Source organism: Cervus canadensis, chromosome 2 (assembly GCF_019320065.1).
Source record: "Cervus canadensis isolate Bull #8, Minnesota chromosome 2, ASM1932006v1, whole genome shotgun sequence".
Classification (NCBI taxonomy): domain Eukaryota; kingdom Metazoa; phylum Chordata; class Mammalia; order Artiodactyla; family Cervidae; genus Cervus; species Cervus canadensis.
In genome coordinates this window covers 53,109,871-53,130,157 of record NC_057387.1, presented here as the reverse complement: position 1 = coordinate 53,130,157, position 20,287 = coordinate 53,109,871, and the positions used below count along the sequence as shown (strand labels likewise).

Here is a 20,287-nt window from a genome sequence, read left to right as displayed (position 1 = left end):
TCCCCAAGGGTGACCCCTCATCTGTCAGTCATTTCTGATCCAGCTCCTTCTCAGAGAGGCCTCCTTGGAACATCTGATCTAAGTATATTGCCCAGATATCTGTCCTCAGATTAACTTGCCTCCTTGGTGGCAAGGAGACAATAACTGTATTTATGTATGTGTGTGTGTTAGTCACTCAGTCATATCTGACACTTTGTGATCCTTTGGATTGTAGCCCACTAGGCTCCTCTGTCCATGGAATTCTCCAGACAAGAATACTGGAGTGCGTAGTCATTCCCTTCTCCAGATCTTCCTGACCCAGGGATCAAACCCAGGTCTCCCACATTGCAGGCAGATTTTTACCATCTGAGCCACTAAGGAAGCCCAGTACGTGTGTATATAATGTGTGTAAGTGTGTATATATGTATATGTGTGTATTTATAACTGCTTGTATGTATATGTATGTGTGTATATATCATTGTATATTTACCTGTTTGTTAATGATTTATTCTTTGATTCTGCAGTTCTAAGCTTCATGAAGACAAGAACTGGGACTGTTTTCTTTACAGACATACATCATGACTTCTCTTAAAGCTCTGTAAAGATTAGGTGCTCAAAGGACTTGGTGAGTGGAGGAATAAGTGAATATACCTAAGTTCAGTGTTATAAGTGTGACTATAGCTGCTTCTCTGGGCTTCCTAGGTGGCTCAGTGGTAAAGAATTCACCTGCCAATGCTGGAGACACAAGAGATGCAGGTTCATTCCCTAGGTTGGGAAAATCCCCTGGAGGAGGAACTGGCAATGTACTCCAGTATTCTTGCCTGGAGAATACCAAGGACAGAGGAGCCTGGTGGACTATAGTCCATGAGGTCGCAAAGAATTGGACATGCCTGAGCATGCACACATACACACACATAACTGCTTCTCTCTGTGACTGTTTGTGGTATTTTAGATCATGGAGTAGAGGTTTTAAAAAAAGCAAAGCAAAACTATTTGCTTCAGTGTTAAGCAAGTTTTACTTTAGCTTCATGGTTTAGTTCAAGTTCCTGTTATCAAAAGCTTTATGGGAAGAGAGTTGCTAAGAACACAACTTTGCACCCTACTCTTAAAAGCATTCTTGCTGATTTTTTTTTTTTTTTTTTTTTGCTCCTAAGTGGCTTTTCTGCTTATTTACACTTTTAAATGTTTGCATTTTAACTGGAGTTTTTACTTTAACAAATAACACAATGCTACTTGGGCAACAGCTGTGAAGTTGACCATCAGAAAGAACAACTATCACTTATAAAGTCACTAAAGAGGAATCTGGAGTTGATTATTTTTTCCTTAATTTCCATGGCAAAGAAATAATCTTTCATTTACAAAGGAAAACTGGTTTTCTCTTTAGAGTTCATGTGCTTGTACCATATTGAGAGAAAAGAACTTCAGCTTGCATGTGGGTCTTGGTAGGTGTGAAGATAAAAAAAATAGAGAGTTTCTTTAATGTGGTTCTAATTTGGGGCAGTAGCAGTGGATGGAGGGAGAGGGTGGCAGAGGAGATGCCTTTGGCTTGATGTCTTAAATCACATGCAAACTAATAGTGTGTGGTCTGCAGAAATGGACACAGGAAAGAGGGTAAGTGGTGGTAAGTCAAAAAAGGTATTTTTGTTGTAAAAATATAAAATAAATTAGACATTGAACTAAATGCCATTGTATAGGAAATAAAGTCTAGGGAGCTTTTTTTTAATCTCAAGAAGAGCCCATCAAACCCTCACTTTTACTTATTAAGTACTTATTGCATGCCAGTCATTACCAGGTATATTAGATGTATCTTAACTTGCTAAATCCTTAATTCATGTAGTTCTTATGACCTGCATTTTATTGGTGAGGAAATTGAAGCACAAAGGATTAAGTAACTAACTTGCCCAGGGTCACTTAGTAATTAAATGCCAGATCCAGGATTTAAACTCCATTCTGACTACTACCGAAATCCATGACTCCTAGGATCTTCCAAAATTTTTGGAAGAAATTTTCCCACAGAATCTCAGGCAGAGTGAGTTCTTAATTAAGAAAGTTCCCCATTTTGGAGGCTGGCAGAAGAATAAGCCATCTCCCTTCAACAGACATAGCTATCTACAGCCATTAAATTTCGGCAAAGAAAGATAGAATGGTTTGTGTCTATGTATTTATTTGTGTGTGTGTGTGTGTGTGTTTAGAAATGTAAAACTGCACTACATGAAAAAAAAATGTGAAAGGGAAACATCATTTTCTATGTTCCATAACAGCCCAGAAATCAAGGGAATACAAGCCACTTTTAATAATTCAAGAGCTGAAAGGATATAGTAAGGAGGGAGCCCAGTCAAGTTCTGTAAAGCCCAAGTTATTGTGGCAGACATTTGAACCTACTATGGTTCAAATAATCACTTTGAAATATAACACCAAAGAATAAAGCCTAATATGACACAGTTATCCCATAAGGTAGGTCACGTTCCTATCCAGTACTCCTATATGTACAAAGGGCTAGGGCTTTCTTCCCAACAGGGCATACACACACACACACACACACACACACACTCATCCACTATACTTCAATATTTGATATTTCAGGACCATGTGATAACAATGTCAAAAAATTGTTGGGGTCCATACTGTGGCAGTCTGGGATAGGAGCTCTTAATATCAACGTTCCGGGATGGGTGATCCCTAGGAAGAATTCCCTGGTGGCCTTAAAATTCTCTATATGTATGTTTGCCTGGTGAGGGAGGTAAAGAGCTAGGAGAGTCATAATTAAGGAGCATTCTTAGCTAATTCCCACTCTGGCCAGTGGCAAGAACAGGAGGACTTTGTAGGAATTTTCTAAACCTGCACTGAGGCTGGGGACAAGGCAGCAGTCCTTGCTTTGCCTGCATTGAGTGAGTGTTCTCGACTTCATAGTCCTAGATTCTTACTGATGTAGTGACTAAAATCCACTTCTCTCAGGAACTCCATGGTCTTGTTTAGCCACAGCCTCAAGGAATGCCACATTGTGGGGTCAAGTGCTAAGAATCCAGGGACTGGAAAAAAAAAAAAACTCAGATTGGTCAAACTTATGAGAAACATTATTAAGAGGCAATCAATCTTCCTCCGGTGACATGCTGGCAGGAGTGCAGGGCTGCTGAGTCCGATCCCTGGAGGGGTTAGCGCTGGGACAGCCAATGTGGGCAGGCTGCCTCCCCTTACAACTGAAGGGTGAGCAGTGTCTGGAGAAGGAACTTTGGGTGACCTCAAGGAACGATGCTTGCGGCCTGGCCTAGGACACCCGTGAGAACATTCTCTGTTATGTTTATAAACTTTACAAAGTTATGATCGCAGTTATATAACCCCTATGTGGTGCCATAGTTAATGAAGTGCTGGAAGTTAGGAAAATAACAATGATGTTGTTTTGCCCGCGCTGGGCTTTACTATACAAGGGTTAAACTCAGTGCTAATTTGCTAATGTGACACCGGATGTGATCTCTCTAGCAATGGCCACAGGTCAAGTCAATCTTCTATTTCAGGAAACTCATAGCAATCGAATTAATATACAACCATATAAAGTCATTTCAAAGAAGGAATGCTAATGAGTGACTGAAATTTGTGGTTTAATTCAAATGCAGAATAAGATCATCCCATAAAAATAGCTATAATAATAATTTGTTGACTCGATAGTTTATCCTTGTTTTTATTTTTTGGGCACCAATCTGCAATACCAAATGCCCATTTTGAAAAATGCCACCATTCCATCTCCTCCTCCCACAGCTGCTGCCTGCTTGCCTATTTAGAAAGCGCTCAGCAGCTTTTTCGATAGCTTTCTAATTCTTGTCTTTGTAATAACAATAAAAATAAAACTTGAGGGCTCCATCTTTATATCCATCTCCCAGCACACCGTGAGGCATACACACAGTGCCTAAGCATTGCTTGCACATGGAAGGCACTCAATAAATGTTGGTTGAGTAGCAATGAATCAGCACAACCATTTGCAGATAAAAAAAATCACTTTTTCACCTGAAGTAGAACCTGGAGGTTCGAGTCAATATTTAATTAAAGACCTAATAGTTGTGTTAAGCCTAATGAATTGTTGTACCTACAAATGTCATAACATTTCTCTATTAGATCACAAAGGGATTTTGATGGCCAAAGAAGTACTTGGACAGTAAACTATAAAAATCTTAGTGTTCACTTGGATGAATTAAACATTATAGAAAGTAATAAATGGCTGTAGCCACATCCTTTTATTAAAAAAAATTCATAAACACACTGGAGGGAAACAATGTGATTGTGACATTCAGATATATTCAAGACAACAATATGTTCTTTTCTTTAGTTTTCTCAGAGGACAAAGTTCTACCAAAATCATTTGCTGAGGTACTTAAAATATTGAAATGACAATATTTAAAATATTTATTTATTAACATTTTTTAGAGGTAGCATTTTAAGAATTTAGATCTTTTGAACAGGTTTTCTGCCTAGATACTTTAGCTCTAGGCAAATTCCTCAAAACCAAAAAACTAAAATAAACCTCTTTTTATAAGACATATAAGACTGGTTACAAGATGAATAAAACTCATAAAAAAATAAAACAACCAAATATCAAATTGAACAAGATAAGAATTATGATGTTATTTCAACTTTTATCCTCATAGATATGAAAATTTTAAAATCCTCCAATTTTCCTTTGAAAGAAAAATAAGCATATAAAATGTCAACAAGGCTTCTCTTAAATTTTTAACAGACTCATAAAAAAGTAAACTGCAAAAAAACTTGAGAAACATTTTGCATATGATTTCCATAAAGTTGTTTCACTTCCGGAAAACTCAGAATAGTACTGCACATGTTCAGTACAGCACAGCGTAGGGAAGCATGCCAATGAAGAAAACTGCAGATTTCAGAGTGCTTTTATCAAAAATAATGTGTTTTATGTAATTATAATTGAGCATCTCCTTAGATTTTCAAATCATAAATTTTGTGGAACCCACCACTACATCCTGAAAGAGAACTTAGCCCTTTCAGTAACATTTCATTTCCAATTTCCTCTAAAAGTATATCTGTGTTAACTTCTCTGGTATTTGGGACAGTGGCTAACCCATTCACTTTTCATAGGAGGGAAAATCAGGGCTCATACCAGAATAAATGGCATTGTTTTATCCTGGTACAAATGCAATCAATTAATCAAAGGAAGCAGAATCCAGGTTTAAATCAAATGTAAGAGGTGGGGGGCATACTATGTTTTTCTATAAACCTGCAATAACCTGTTATTTTATTTAACCTACTCAAAACCTCTTCAGGTAAAGATATTTCCACTTTTGTGAGTAGAACAGTGGGTATACAGAGGTGAGTTACAAGTTTGAAAGCAAAATCTGAAAAAAAAAAAAAAACCCTTTCATCCCAGGAAACACTAAACCAACAGCATTTCCTCCTGTCAGAATCAGATTTAAATACATTTTTCCTACAAATATTTTGATTGTATTGTGTCACGTATATGTAAATGACTAAAATGACCACCATGTATTTTGAAAATTCCATGTATTTCTCCATAATTTTAATAAACATTAAATATGATTAACTACCTATGAGGAAATTCTCATGCTTAGGAGTAATTACTACAAATATCTCATCTGTAAATAACTATTTTTACTTCTGAAAGTCCAGTGCAGGAACAGTTCCTTGTGCAGAAAACCAGGATTTTGCTGTGGAAAGATGGCTGCCTCCTCCTCATCGCCCTGCCGCCTATCCAGGCTGTGTAGATCCTCTGCCATGGGCTGTAAGCTGTGTCTCCCAGATGCACAAAAATCTCTTGGATGCCACAAGTGGATAAGAATGAATCTATTCAGAGTTCTGATGAGACCTGGTGAGAGCAATTACACTCCTTAACTCTCAGCTGTGGATAACACCCAATTGGAAAAGTATAAAAAAAAAAAAAATAGTAAAACTAAGACAGTATTTGGTGGAAATATGGTTGTAGGAAAGAAATGGAGGTAAAGGATAGAACAATCATAAAATATGTTCATTGGTACAAGAGAACACAGCCACTTCTGTAGCTCTGTCCTGGGCTGTGTCCCAGGGTAAATTGGGAGATTGGGATTGATATATACACATTTCTATGTATAAAGTTGTTCACTAAAAAGGACCTCCTGTATATCACAGAGAACTCTACTCAATACTCTGTAATGGCCTACATGGAAAAGAATCTAAAAAAGAATGGATATATGTACATGCATAACTTATTCACTTTGCTGTACACCTAAAACTAACATTGTAAATCAACTGTGTCCTGGTGTGTGCTAAGTCTCTCCAGTCATGTCTTTGCAACCCCATGGACTGTAGCATGCCCAGGCTTCTCTGTCCGTGGGATTCTCTAGGCAGGAATACTGGAGTGGGTTGCCATTTCCTTCTCCAGGGCATCTTCCTGACCCAGGGATTAAACCCACGTCTCTTGCATTGGCAGTTGGATTTTTTACTACTAGCTCCACCTAGAAAGCCTCCAATAAAATTTTAAATAAATAAATCATAAAAAAGTGGCTGCAACTGACTGTGACTGGCTATCTGTCTAAGGATGGCCCTGGGTACTAAGACAGAAACAATGCTCATTTGCTACTACATATGAGCTATCCTGGACCTACCACCAATTTCTTACTCAGAGGACAATGCTTTTCACATGTGAACTCATGGATTATAAGACATATGTTTTACATTAATGGCACTCATCTTTGAAGAATCATGGCAAGAAGAACAGCTGTGTCCCTTACCTCAGAGATATGACTCTTCATCTTGGATTCTTCATCATAGATTCTTTTCCCATATAGGCCATTACAGAGTATTGAGTATAATTCTCTGTGCTATACAGGAGGTCCTTTTCAGTGAACAACTTTATATACAGTAATGTGTATATGTCAATCCCAACCTCCCAATTTACCCCAGGAAACAGCTCAGGACAGAACCATAGGGTCCTATTAGAAGAATTCATTTTTAGTAAGAAGACTACTTTCAAAATTATGCATACCAGAAAGATAAATATAAAACACATTAGCATCCATCCTGCTTTTCCACATGTAAGCAGAAGATGAAAATAACAGAGAAAAAAGATAATGAGTATTACATACTGTATCATTTAAAGATCTGATTCAGATTTGATAATTCATATCTTCTTTGCATTTAGATGTGTTGTTTCATGGAAACAGTCTTTAAGAGTCTCCTAGCCAATAGGGCATGAGAAGGTAATCCTTGAAAACAGCTTGGACAATGAGTTGACAGTGGCAATCAGACTCAGAACTCTCTGAAATTTCAGAAATATTCAAGGTCCATGGTGTTATACTATCACCCTGAAAAGGAATTGTATATTATGTAGCATGGGGGTTAGTCACTCAGTTGTGTCCTGCTCTTTGTGACCCCATGGACTGTAGTCTGCAAGGCTTCTCCATCTGTGGAACTGCCCAGGCAAGAATACTGGAGTGGGTTGTCATTTCTTTCTCTAAGGAAGGAAATGGGTGGCTTTTTAAAGAAATAGCCATAACATGAGAGCAAATTAGCATGTTCCAGGAGCATGACCTCCAAAAATAAAACCCAGGCATGCCTGGAGGAGGATTGTCCAGGAACCCACACTTCCTTCTAACTCTGCAAACTTACAATAAATTGGGATTTAAGGCAAACAAGAACTGACTCATTTGAAAAGACCCTGATGCTGGGAAAGATTGAAGGTGGGAGGAGAAGGGGACAATAGAGGATGAGAGGGTTGCATGGCATCACCGACTCAATGGACATGAGTTTGAGTAAACTCCGGGAGTTGGTGATGGACAGGGAGGCCTGGTGTGCTACATACAGTCCATGGGATTGCAAAGAGTCAGACAAGACTGAATGACTGAATTGAACTAAGGCAAACAAAAAAAAGGGAGCTCCCACCAGAGATAAAGACAGATAAAGGGCACCTCCAAAGTAAGCTACATATGCTTCAGTGAATGCAAGTCAACTACAAACATTTGCAGTAATAAGAGAATATGATTTTTCTTTTTGGAGAAATATTTCCTTTACAGCTTAATGGAGAAGTTCGAATCATCAAGCAATTTTTAAAACCTAACCATTTTTCTCAGAAATTACAAATCATAGAGAAATAAACTTTAATATTATAGACCATTATATATCTTGTACCTGTTCTTATAGATATCTTCAAGTCACAAATGCTTTTACAATTTACTTTTCTGATGATCTTTGAGAAATAAAATTTATTTTCTGAACATTATTTTTGAATGACTATTACTACTAATTAAGTGTGGCTTTTAAATTGAATAATTAAGAACTTTGAACAAAAAAATAATATTTTACCTTTTAGCATCTCTACGTACATTTTGTTTAGTTACTCAATTGTGTCCGACTCTTTGCAATCCCATGGATTATAGCCTGCCAGGCTCTTCTGTTCATGGAATTTCCCAGCCAAGAACACTGGAGTGTGTTTACATTTCCTTCTCCAGATGATCTTCCCGATCCAGGAATCAAAACTGTGTCTCCTCCTTTGGCAGGTGGGTTCTTACCATTGAGCAACGAGGGAAGCCCCTCCACAGACATATAAGCACACATAAATAAATGACGAACAAGTTATTCTAGAATATTCTAATGACCTTAGGGCCTTCTATAGTACCCCATTAAAAAAGATCTCTCTTTCCAGAAATTCTATAATATTAATTACCTGAATTCTAACAGCTTTGAGCTCAAAGCTTTCCACCAGTATTATGTTCATGACTGCTTGTCACAGAAAACCATATGCTCTCAGAAGGCCTCTTTCTGAAGGCCTATACAGTTTTTAGACCTAAACCACAGAAGAGCAATTATTAATATGTGACGAATGAATAAAAATAAATGTGGACAAGTTTTCTTCTTCTAAGGGATACCAAGTGAATCTCATAATGTCCTTAAGGAAATTATAGTTATAGTTCAAATAGAGAGGGCTGGTATAACTAAAGTCATCATTCCAAATATGAGGCACTTCCTGGCTATTATTGACTCAATGTTAATTTATATTTTAGTTGCAATTCATTGAAAAAATTGGAGCCTAAATGTCCAAGGACAAAGGAATTAGGTGGAATAAGATGTGCTCATATAATTTAATACCTCACTCCAACTAAAAATTCTATTTTGAGGCATTTTTAATGACTTGGGGAAATTTTTATATTTGCTTTGTGGAGGAAAAAGTGTAAGGTAAAACTGAGCATATAGCTTAATTTTGTTATAAAGAAAAAAATGAAGGAGAAGATGGAGAAATGCTTATAAATCTTTTTGTAAGAGGATTTGAGGTGAATTTTATTCTTTACATATTTTCATAGTTTCTACAATTTCTATAAGTATATAATAGTTTTATAATTGAAAAGTTACAAAATTGTGGGAGAGTTGATTTGCATGACAAAGCAAAAAAAGTCAAAAAAATAAAATATCTTAAAAAAAATCTGTTTTTTGTTAGGGAAACTCCAGAAGAATTAAGATAACAAACGTAAGATCACAGCAGTACAGATATTACAAAGGATTGAAAATATTAAATTTTTTTGGTTTCTCTCTCAAGATTGTTACCAAATATCCTCTAGTTGAAGAAGCACATTTTAGCATTCATATTGAAATATTCTGAAATTGGAATGGCCTAAATTTCTTTTTCTTTTTTTCCATCCAAAAATTTTTAATAATACAAGATATATAAATGTGAATTTCCAGATGTGATTCTCAATTCTCTCTTTATTCAAGTGAATAATCACCTTCTTCTTTCCCTCCTTCCCTCCCTTCCTCCTTTCTTCTTTCTCTCCTTCATGCTTCCCTCCTCTCCTTCCTGCTTACCTTCCTTCTTTGTAATATGATTGAATACTTGGGCTCAAGCAAAACAGACTACATTTTTGCTCTACCATCTACTTACTATATGGCCTTGGACAAATTTTTTAAGACTCATAAATTCTTAGTTTTCTCATCAGAATTATACTACACACAGAGTTTGCAAGAATTGGATAAAAAAAAAAAAATCTGTCTAAAATGCTTGGACTCTGGTGGGTTCTCAGTGCTCATGGTCCTCCTCTGATGGATCCATTTTCATGTGTTTCCACAACTTCTGGTAACATGTCTGCACATAATAAGTACTACTAAAGGCATGGTGGCTAATAGAGCCAAGATAATGTTTCAGTTCAGTTCAGTTCAATCGCTCAGTCATGTCTGACTCTTTGCAATCCCATGGACTGCAGCATGCCAGGCCTCCCTGTCCATCACCAACTCCCAGAGTTTACCCAAACTCATGTCCATTTAGTTGGTGATGCCATCCAACCATCTCATCCTCTGTCATCCCCTTCTCCCACCTTCAATCTTTCCCAGCATCAGGGTCTTTTTAAATGAGTTAGTTCTTCGCATCAGGTGGCCAAAGTTTTGGAGTTTCAGCTTCAACATCAGTCCTTTCAATGAACACTCAGGGCTGATCTTCTTTAGGATGGAAGTTTAACTGACTAAAATTTCTCAAATCAGATATTTATCCTTCATTAATTTTGGACAAATGTGTCCAATTTTGTTTAAATTCTTTCTAATAATGGATCAGTCCTATGATGCAGATCTATGTGAGACTTGCAGATGAAGATCTCTCAATCTATCTTTAGGAGTGAAAGATGTACTTTCCCTCCTTCTGTGAGTGCTGTGAGCATTGCCAGCAGACAACCCTCATAGGTGGCCTTGCTATGCAGAGATTTACCCCACTCCATTCCATGCTCATTCCCAGCGTCAACCTGCATATCATGACTTGTCCACCCAAAGGTAACAGGGTGGTTGTCTCATCCAACTCTGATGGTCAGTCCAGTTCCAGAGTTCCCAGGAGCTTGGCTGAGGCCTTATCTGAGACTACATTAGAGTCCAGCTTCTCAGTCCTGCCCCCTTCCCTTCTTTGCAAAGTACTGATTCCGAGTCAGCTGTTCACTATCCTCAACTCAGGATGTGTTTTCTGGTATATATACCTGTGACATTCCCAAAACCAGATTTCCAAAGTCCACCTTTTCCTTCAGGAAAATGCCTTTCAAAAGCCTTGGAAGTGCCATGTGTAGTTTGAAGTGACTGGCTGTGTTTATTAAGCCTCCTGTAATGCCGGAATATGTCTATGAATGTTTCATGGTATGCTCCTGTGAAACTGCAATTTTTCAGTGAATCCCCTTACTTCCCAGTTCCCCAGGGACAAATAAAACTTTCCTAGTCAGAGTTGGAGGTAAGCAGACTCCAAGGGAACAGTTTCCTCCTATATTTTAAAACAGTATAATTTATTACATGAAATTAAAAACAACATAAATTAGTAATTCAATCCCAGCATTCCAATTTAATGAACTAGAGGTTTTGTTGCATTTATTGTTTTGTTCCACTGGACCGTTCTTTTGGTATATGAATAGAAAGTTCTTCTTTATTAATAAACAAGCATATAAAAAAATTAAAGGTGCCCTCTACACAATTATGTTGATGTCTCATAGGAGTGCAAATTCAATAATTTAAAATATTATTTTTTTTAGCATATTCACGACCACAGTAGAAAAAAAAGTGAAATTTGTGTCTTTTTAGTTTAAACTCCTTTTAAGTGCAGTGTAGCAAAGCAATTGCTCCCTAGTGTCATGTGAGAAACACTTACTTACTGGGAAAATTGTTATTGGATTACAGCTCTGGCAGGATAAAATGTGAAAAAAGGACATCTCTGACATCCAAAAAGTGACCAATGATCAGAGATGTGTAACATCTATTTAAAATCCAAGTTCAATGCAAGACTTCTTGTCTACCTAAAACAAAAGTGACGCCTGGGATCTTAGTTCTAGTTCATTCATTGCTATTTCATAATAATTTATCTACTGTAATTTGGAATACACAACAGATGCAAAAATCATTAACAGATATTTAAAAACTCTAAAGAATTGGCTAAGGCATTTTCCTAAATGCTCATCATTATCTAGATATCACAGTCTCTTTAAGAGGTCTTATTTGCCTCTGAAGAATTTAGGCCTATTATTGAATGCCTGCTATGTGCAAGACTGGTTTTTCTTAAGTTATTTCCTCAACTGTCTTTTATTTGACCAGCCTCTGCTCCTGTAGCTTATGGCTTTCCTGTTGGTTTACAGCAACTCTTGTTCACACTTTGGCTTTTCTTCATTCTGACCCCTTTAGTTGTATCTGCTTTCAGCTTACTTTCAGACAGTAAGCTCTGTGAGGGCAAGGATCCTATCTGTCTTATTCTCAGCTTTCCTCTTAGCATGCAGCACTGTTTCTGATCTAGAGCAAGTGCAGAATGCCTGTCTGCTCACTGGATGAATACATGGGTGAACATCTGGCTTCTACCTTCATTTCCCAGGTTAACTAGTGCTTGCCTCTTCTAACCAGAGGAGGCAATGGCACCCCACTCCAGTACTCTTGCCTGGAAAATCCCATGGATGGAGGAGCCTGGTAGGCTGCAGTCCATGGGGTCTCAAAGAGTCGGACATGACTGAGCTACTTCACTTTTACTTTTCACTTGCATGCATTGGAGAAGGAAATGGCAACCCACTCCAGTGTTCTTGCCTGGAGAATCCCAGGGACGGGGGAGCCTGGTGGGCTGCCGTCTATGGGGTCGCACAGAGTTGGACACAACTGAAGCGACTTAGCAGCAGCAGCAGCAGCCTCTTCTAACACTGTATGTACTCAGTCTAACAAACACACAACAGATTCTTTTTAATCTCACAATCCATGAACTCTCCCATATCTACTACCCCCTCACATAGTTCTGTCATGAATTAGAACTAATTTTATGATTTGATGAACTCTATATCTTTTCAAAATGCGTATACAACATAAATGTTTAAGAAAAGGGAAAGAACTCCCAGATTTGGTAATGTGAGAGACAAGATAACCTAAACAAGTATCCTGCTGTAAAAGTTTGATATAAATACATATTAAATTTTAAAAGTGTTTAATTGAGTAAGTAAGAAGGTAGAGAAATTGTCAGGGACCAAACATGAGAGCAAGAATCTAGAGTAGTAAAGGCCTTAAAGCCCAAAATAAAAACAAGCAAAGCTGAAATAATTGAGAAGCAACTGGTATTCTGGGGGGATCTGTTTAGTCTTGATGAATTTGAGGGGTAAAGACAGGAGGCAAATATTAAAGAATGCTTAACTTAGAGAATCTCATAGGACAATATCACATAAAGCCAAGATCACAAAGGTCGTCACTCTTAGAGAATGGGTGAAGAAGAAGAAAACTTGTCTTACAGAGGAATAGCAGAAAAATTTATGTCTGGTTAGAGAAAAAAATTTAATTCATAAGCCAACCCTCACTCAAGTTTATAGCTCATACATATTCATACTACCTGTTTTGGCCAAAAAATTCAAATCCAGAAATTATTTTAAGAGATATTCTGATTTGGAAGTTCCAAATTAGAAATAACAAATATCCTTTATAGAGGAAAGCCCCTTGAAACTAGGTCTCAAGGTATTTCCCCAGATGAAAGTTGATGAAACATGAAAATGAACAAAATAGTACAAAATAAAATAGAGTAATTCATCTGAATACACTGAGGGCCATAATACACTGAAATGAACTAAGCATTCCAGTTAAATTAAAGACAAATATTGGATGATGGAGTTTTTTTAAAAAATCCATATGATTTAAAAAAACCATATGATACCTACAAAGAAAAATCCAAAATACAAAACTAAAAAATGTTTAAAATAGAATGACAAACAAGAAAAAATACTAAACAAAATGGATTGTAAATTGTAATAACAAAATAATTCTAATATTAAAATAGACTTCAATATTAAAAGAATTACTATGTATTGAAAAGGTTCATTGCATAATTAATATTTCAAAAATATTTATATTTGGAAGATTAAAAAGTTGTAAATATGTTTATTGCTATTGAATGCATGCTAAACTGCTTCAATCATGTCCTACTTTTTGCGACCCTATGGATTGTAGCCCACCAGGCTCCTCCGTCCTTGGTATTCTCCAGGCAAGAATATTGGAGTGAGTTGCTGTGGCCTCCTCTAGGGAATCTCCCTGATCTAGGGATCAAACCCACGTCTCCTGTAGCTCCTGCATTGCAACTGGATTCTTTATTGCTGAGTCACTGGGGAAGACCCTTGTTGCTGTTAATGCTGCCTCAAAAATTTATAAATAAAAAGTGGGAAGAACTGCATGAAGAAACTGATAAATATACTTTAATTTGGCGATATTGTAACACAACTTCTTCAGCAGTTCCTAGGTTAAACAGACAAAAATAACTGAGAATATAGATTTGAAAATCACACATAGTAAACTTTATCTAAAATATTTGTATTAAACATAAACATTTAACAGTTGATTTTGAAATTTACCACCCACTAGACCATTATGCAAATCTCAACAAAATTCAAAATACTTTTAAATAGTGAGTTAATGAATAAATCATCATAGAAATTAGAAATTAGTATACAATAGTAATAAGAACACTAAATGTAGTAGATATCAAAACTTGAGAAATGTAGCTAAAGTGCTCCTAAAGGAAAATTATAGCCTTAAAAATGGTAACATTATAAAAACAGAATGTTCAAAATTAATGAGCAATAAATCAAGTTTTGGAGTTTTAAACAAGCACAGAACTCACCCTAAGAAAATGAAATAGTAAAAAAGATAGATAAAGCAGAAATTAATGAAATAGAAGACAGAGGAAAATCAATGTAAACTATTTGCTTTCAAAAAGATTAATGAAATTTATATAACTCAGACAAGATTGACTAGATAATTGTAAAATTTTTCAACATTTATAAGTAAAAGGGGTCACTACCAAAAGTTGTTGATATTTAAAAGAATTAAAATATAGCATGAACCACTCTCTGGCAATAAATTTGAGAACATCCATGAAAGACATATATTTCTAGGAAAATACAACCAAATCTGAGTCAAGGAAAAAAAAAGGGACATATATAGTCCTTCAACTATTAAAGAAATTAAAATAGAGGTTGAAAACTCCCCACCAAGAAAATACTACATTTCAAGTAATTTTGAAAATACTTTTACTGAACTTTTAAAGAACATGTAATTTCTGTATAAAAATTTGGCAGACAGTAGAAGAAAATACATGCCCCAAGTCATTTTGTGAGATTCTTCCTGCAAACTGAAAACACCAAAGGACAGAGCAAGGCAAATCATTAGTCTTTCTCACATATATGCATAGATGCAAAAATCCCCAAGCAACACTAACAAATGGAATCCCACCATGTATAAAAAGGAAAATATATCAAATCCATTGCATGCTTATCACAGAAATGTGAGTCACCATTAAAAAATTCCATTAACACATACTTTATCAAGTTTAGCAGATTAAAGAAAAGAAACCAAAATTTTCTCAAGATGCAGGAACTTTATATAATTTTCAAATTTCATTTATGAAAAAAATAGTCTTAAACAATATAAAGAGAGAAAGGATTTTTCTTAAAATGATACAGGGCATCTGCAGAAAAATCCTATCACAATTCTGATACTTAATAGTAAAACTTAAAAATGCTTTGTTTAAAATCAGTTATCTGAAAAAATGGTAACTATCAACACTTTTACTTATCATTGTATTTAAGGCTCTTATCACTGCTTCCCAGGTGGCACTAGTGGTAAAGAACCTGCCTGATAGTACAGATGTAAGAGACATGGGTTCCGTCCCTGGGTTGGGAAGATCCCCTGGAGGAGGGCATGGCAACCCACTATAGTATTCTTGTCTGGGAAAACCCATGGACAGAGGAGTCTGGCAGGCTACAGGTTGCAAAGAGTTGGACATGACTGAAGCAGCTTAGCATGCACACATGTTGCATCACAGCAGTAAGACAAAAAAAGACAAGGATTAGAAAAGAAAAGAGTATAATACAATACAACCATGCAAACTGAGAACATATCAGTATGCAAAGCTCTAAAAGAATATTCCCAGAAAACTGTTCACAAATTATTAAATTAATAAGATGTTTTACTAAAATGCTAGATATAAATGAGCTAACTTGTGTTTCTTTATATCAGTAATAATTTAAAAATATAAAAATTTTGAAGAATATGAGTTATAATAACATCACTAAAAACAAGGGATGGAGGAATAAATCTAACAAAATACATGCAAGAACTTTATGGAACAAAATTTTATATTTATTCAAGGGGATATTAAAGAAAACCAAAAAAAAATTATAGGTATACTATGTTCAAGGATAAGAAGACTAAATTTCATGAAGACATCTATCCTCCCCAATTTGATCTATAGATTCAGTGAAAGGCCAAACAGATTTTCAAAGCTGTTGCTTTTTTCCCACCCATCATATGTAGATGGTATAAGTAATGTGATTCTGAAATCTACAGCAGAAAATAAGAGAATAGAAATCATCAAATATGTTCCTAAATAAGCTGGAATGATTAGCATTATCATATATCAAGACATATTAGAAACAAAGTAATGAAAATGTTATGACATTGGTCAGAAACTGACAGAAGGAAAAGTGGATTGAATAAGACAGCCCAGATAGAGACACAAATTTATGTGAAATTTGATGTGTGAAAAACTGGCCATGCAATCCAGTGGGGAAAGTACAGACAATTCAGTAAATTAGTATGGGACTAAATGATTATAGATATGCAAAAATCCAAGCTCATAACTTACACAATTCTTTGTGGCCTAATGGCTTAAATGTGGAAAGAAAACATAAAAGCTTTTGGAAGTATGTTTAGAAGAACATTTTTATGACCTTGGCATAGGAAAGTCTTTCTTAAACTAGACCCTCAAAAGGACAGATTATAAGGGTAAAGGCCAATAAATTTCTCTTCATTAAGATTTATAATAGTTCATCAAAAGTTAGCATAAAGAGTGGAGAAGGAAATGGCACCCCGCTCCAGTGTTCTTGCCTGGAGAACCCCAGGGACGGGGGAGCCTGGTGGGCTGCCCTCTATGGGGTTGCACAGAGTCGGACATGACTGAAGTGACTTAGCAGCAGCAGCAGCAGCATAAAGAGAATAAAAATGGAAACCACAAGTTGAGCAAATATGTGTATATATGAATAAAAGACAAAGGAATGATTTCCAGAATACAAAAAGAGCCAATTAATAAAAAGTAAATAGCTCAACATTAAAGTGATCAGTGTGGATCACAATAAACTGTGGAAAATTCTTATTAAAATGGGAATACCAGGCCACCTGACCTGCCTCTTGAGAAACCTATATTCAGGTGAGGAAGCAACAGTTAGAACTGGACATGGAACAACAGACTGGTTCCAAATAGGGAAAGGAGTACGTCAAGGCTGTATATTGTCACCCTGCTTATTTAACTTATATGCAGAGTATATCACGAGAAATGCTGGGCTAGATGAAACACAAGCTGGAATCAAGATTGCCGGGAGAAATATCAATAACCTCATATATGCAGATGACACCACCCTTATGGCAGAAAGTGAAGAGGAACTAAAAAGCCTCTTGATGAAAGGGAAAGAGGAGAGTGAAAAAGTTGGCTTAAAGCTCAACATTCAGAGAACTAAGATCATGGCATCTGGTCCCATCACTTCCTGGCAAATAGATGGGGAAACAGTGGAAACAGTGTCAGACTTTGTTTTTCTGGGCTCCAAAAATCACTGCAGATGGTGACTGCAGCCATGAAATTAAAAGATGCTTACTCCTTGGAAGGAAAGTTATGACCAACTTGGATAGCATATTTAAAAGCAGAGACATTACTTTGTCAACAAAGGTCCATCTAGACAAGGCTATGGTTTTTCCAGTGGTCATGTATGGATGTGAGAGTTCAACTGTGAAGAAAGCTGAGCGCCAAAGAATTGATGCTTTTGAACTGTGGTTTTGGAGAAGACTCTTGAGAGTCCCTTGGACTGCAAGGAGATCCAACATGTCCATCCTAAAGGAGATCAGTCCTGGGTGTTCATTGGAAGGACTGATGCTGAAGCTGAAAATCCAAATCTTTGGCCACCTCCTGCAAAGAGCTGACTCATTGGAAAAGACCGTGATGCTGGGAGGGGTTGGGGGCAGGAGGAGAAGGGGACGACAGAGGATGAGATGGCTGGATGGCATCACCAACTTGATGGACATGAGTTTAAGTAAACTCCGGGAGTTGGTGATGGACAGGGAGGCCTGGCATGCTGCGATTCATGGGGTCACAAAGAGTCGGACATGACTGAGTGAGCAACTGAAATGATATGTAAGACAAAATATGTGTATAGTCCTAAGATATTCAACTCATTACTCATTAGATAAAGGAAAATTAAAGCCATGATATGACATCATTTCCTATACAATATATTTTTAAAGAATATAAAAGCCTGACAATATTAAATGTCTTCAAGGGCATGGACAATAAAAATATACTGCTAAAAAATAAATTGATATAGCTACTATTAAAGACAATTTAGGATTATTTTGGAAAGCATTTCAACTCCTAGGCAGTGGTTCTCAAAATTTGATCTAAGAATTTTTTCAGGAAGTTTGCAACGTCCTTTTCTCTTCATCTATATATTTGTGTGAGACCAGATATTTCTTAGGTTCAGGTCAGTTCAGTTGCTCAGTCCTGTCTGACTCTTTGCAACTCCATGAACTGCAGCATGCCAGGCCTCCCTGTCCATCACCAGCTCCTGGAGTTTATTCAAACTCATGTTCATTGAGTTGGTGATGCCATCCAACCATCTCATCCTCTGTCATCCCTTCTCCTCACACGCTTTCAATCTTCCCCAGCATCGGGGTCTTTTCAAATGAGTCAGTTCTTCACAACAGGTGGCCAAAGTATTGGAGTTTCAGCTTTAGCATCAGTGCTTCCAATGAATATTCGGGACTGATTTCCTTTAGGATGGACTGGTTGGATCTCCTTGTTGTCCAAGGGACTCTCAAGAATCTTCTCCAACACCACAGTTCAAAAGCATCAATTCTTCAGCACTCAGCTTTCTTTATAGTCCAACTCTCACGTCCCTACATGACTACTGGAAAAGCCATAGCTTTGACTAGATGGACATTTATTGGCAAAGTGATGTCTCTGCTTTTTAATATGCTGTCTAGGTTGGCCATAACTTTTCTTCCAAGGTGCAAGTGTCTTTTAATTTCATGGCTGCAATCACCATCTGCAGTGATTTGGGACCTCAAGAAAATAAACTCTGTCACTGTTTCCATTGCTCTCCCATCTACTTGCCATGAAATGATAGAATCAGATGCCATGATATTAGTTTTCTGAATGTTGAGCTTTAAGCCATTTTTTTCACTCTCCTCTTTCACTTTCATCAAGAGGCTCTTTAGTTCTTCTTTGCTTTCTGAAACAAGGGTGGTGTCATTGCATATCTGAGATTATTGATATTTCTCCCAGCAATCTTGATTCCAGCTTGTGCTTCATCTAACCCAGCATTTCTCATGATGTACTCTTCATGTAAGTGAAATAAGCAGGGTGACAATATACAGCCTTGACATACTCCTTTCCCTATTTGGAACCAGTCTGTTGTTCCATGTCCAGTTCTAACTGTTGCTTACTGACCTACACTCAGATTTCTCAAGAGGCAGGTCAGGTGGTCTGGTACTCCCATTTTAATAAGAATTTTCCACAGTTTGTTGTGATCCACACAAAGGCTTTAGCATAGTCAATAAAGCAGAAGTTGATGTTTATCTGGAACTCTCTTAATTTTTTGATGATCCAAAGGATGTTGGCAATTTGATTTCTTAGGTACTTGAACCAAAACTAAAAACCCAACAGATTGAATGAAGAGCAGATACAAGAATTTAATTCAAGTTTTCCTTAAAGTCAGAAATTACAAGATCTTCAAAAATTTAGAATAAGTCACTGCTTTTATTAATTTATTTTTGTTTTAAAAATCGTCTTTGTAAAAATGTTACTAAAATTAACATGCAATGGGATTATTAGTTTTAAATAAATTAATAAAATTTAAACATTTTTGAATTTTAATCTCTAATACTAGGAAAATGTATGAACAAATGTATAATCCACATAAACAAAAGCTCTTAGGATTCTTCAATAATTTTTCAGAATGAAAAGTGGTTGTAAGACCAGAAAGTTTGATAATTGCTACACTAAGCTCTTCTAGAAGTATAAATCAGGAGACATATATAATTATATATATGGTGAAAATTTATCTGTAGGTACTGACGTGGAGAGGCTTCAGAAATATGTTAGTTGAGAAAGGCAAATCATACATATAATGTCAATTACTGGATTGAAACAATACAATTATTGTATTGTATAATATATTGTTTAGAGAAAAATACATGTGTCGGAACCTGTAAAGAAAAATAGAGAAATAAATAGGGAAATACAGAACATAAAATTTGGGATCATGATTAACTGTAGGGAAATATAAGGTGTAAA

At 36.5% G+C, this 20,287-nt stretch overlaps 1 long non-coding RNA gene across 1 annotated transcript in view; it reads right to left on the bottom strand.

Annotated features, from left to right (window-relative positions):
* Positions 1 to 4,200: 4,200 nt before the first annotated feature.
* The window catches only part of LOC122436724, an 88,167-nt gene continuing 72,080 nt past the window's right edge, over positions 4,201 to 20,287 (bottom strand). The window contains exons 3-5 of the long non-coding RNA XR_006268088.1: positions 8,290 to 8,770; positions 7,074 to 7,292; positions 4,201 to 5,818 (exon numbers count right to left, since the gene is read on the bottom strand). This is a non-coding gene — a long non-coding RNA (uncharacterized LOC122436724). The remainder of the gene's footprint in view (positions 5,819 to 7,073; positions 7,293 to 8,289; positions 8,771 to 20,287) is intronic.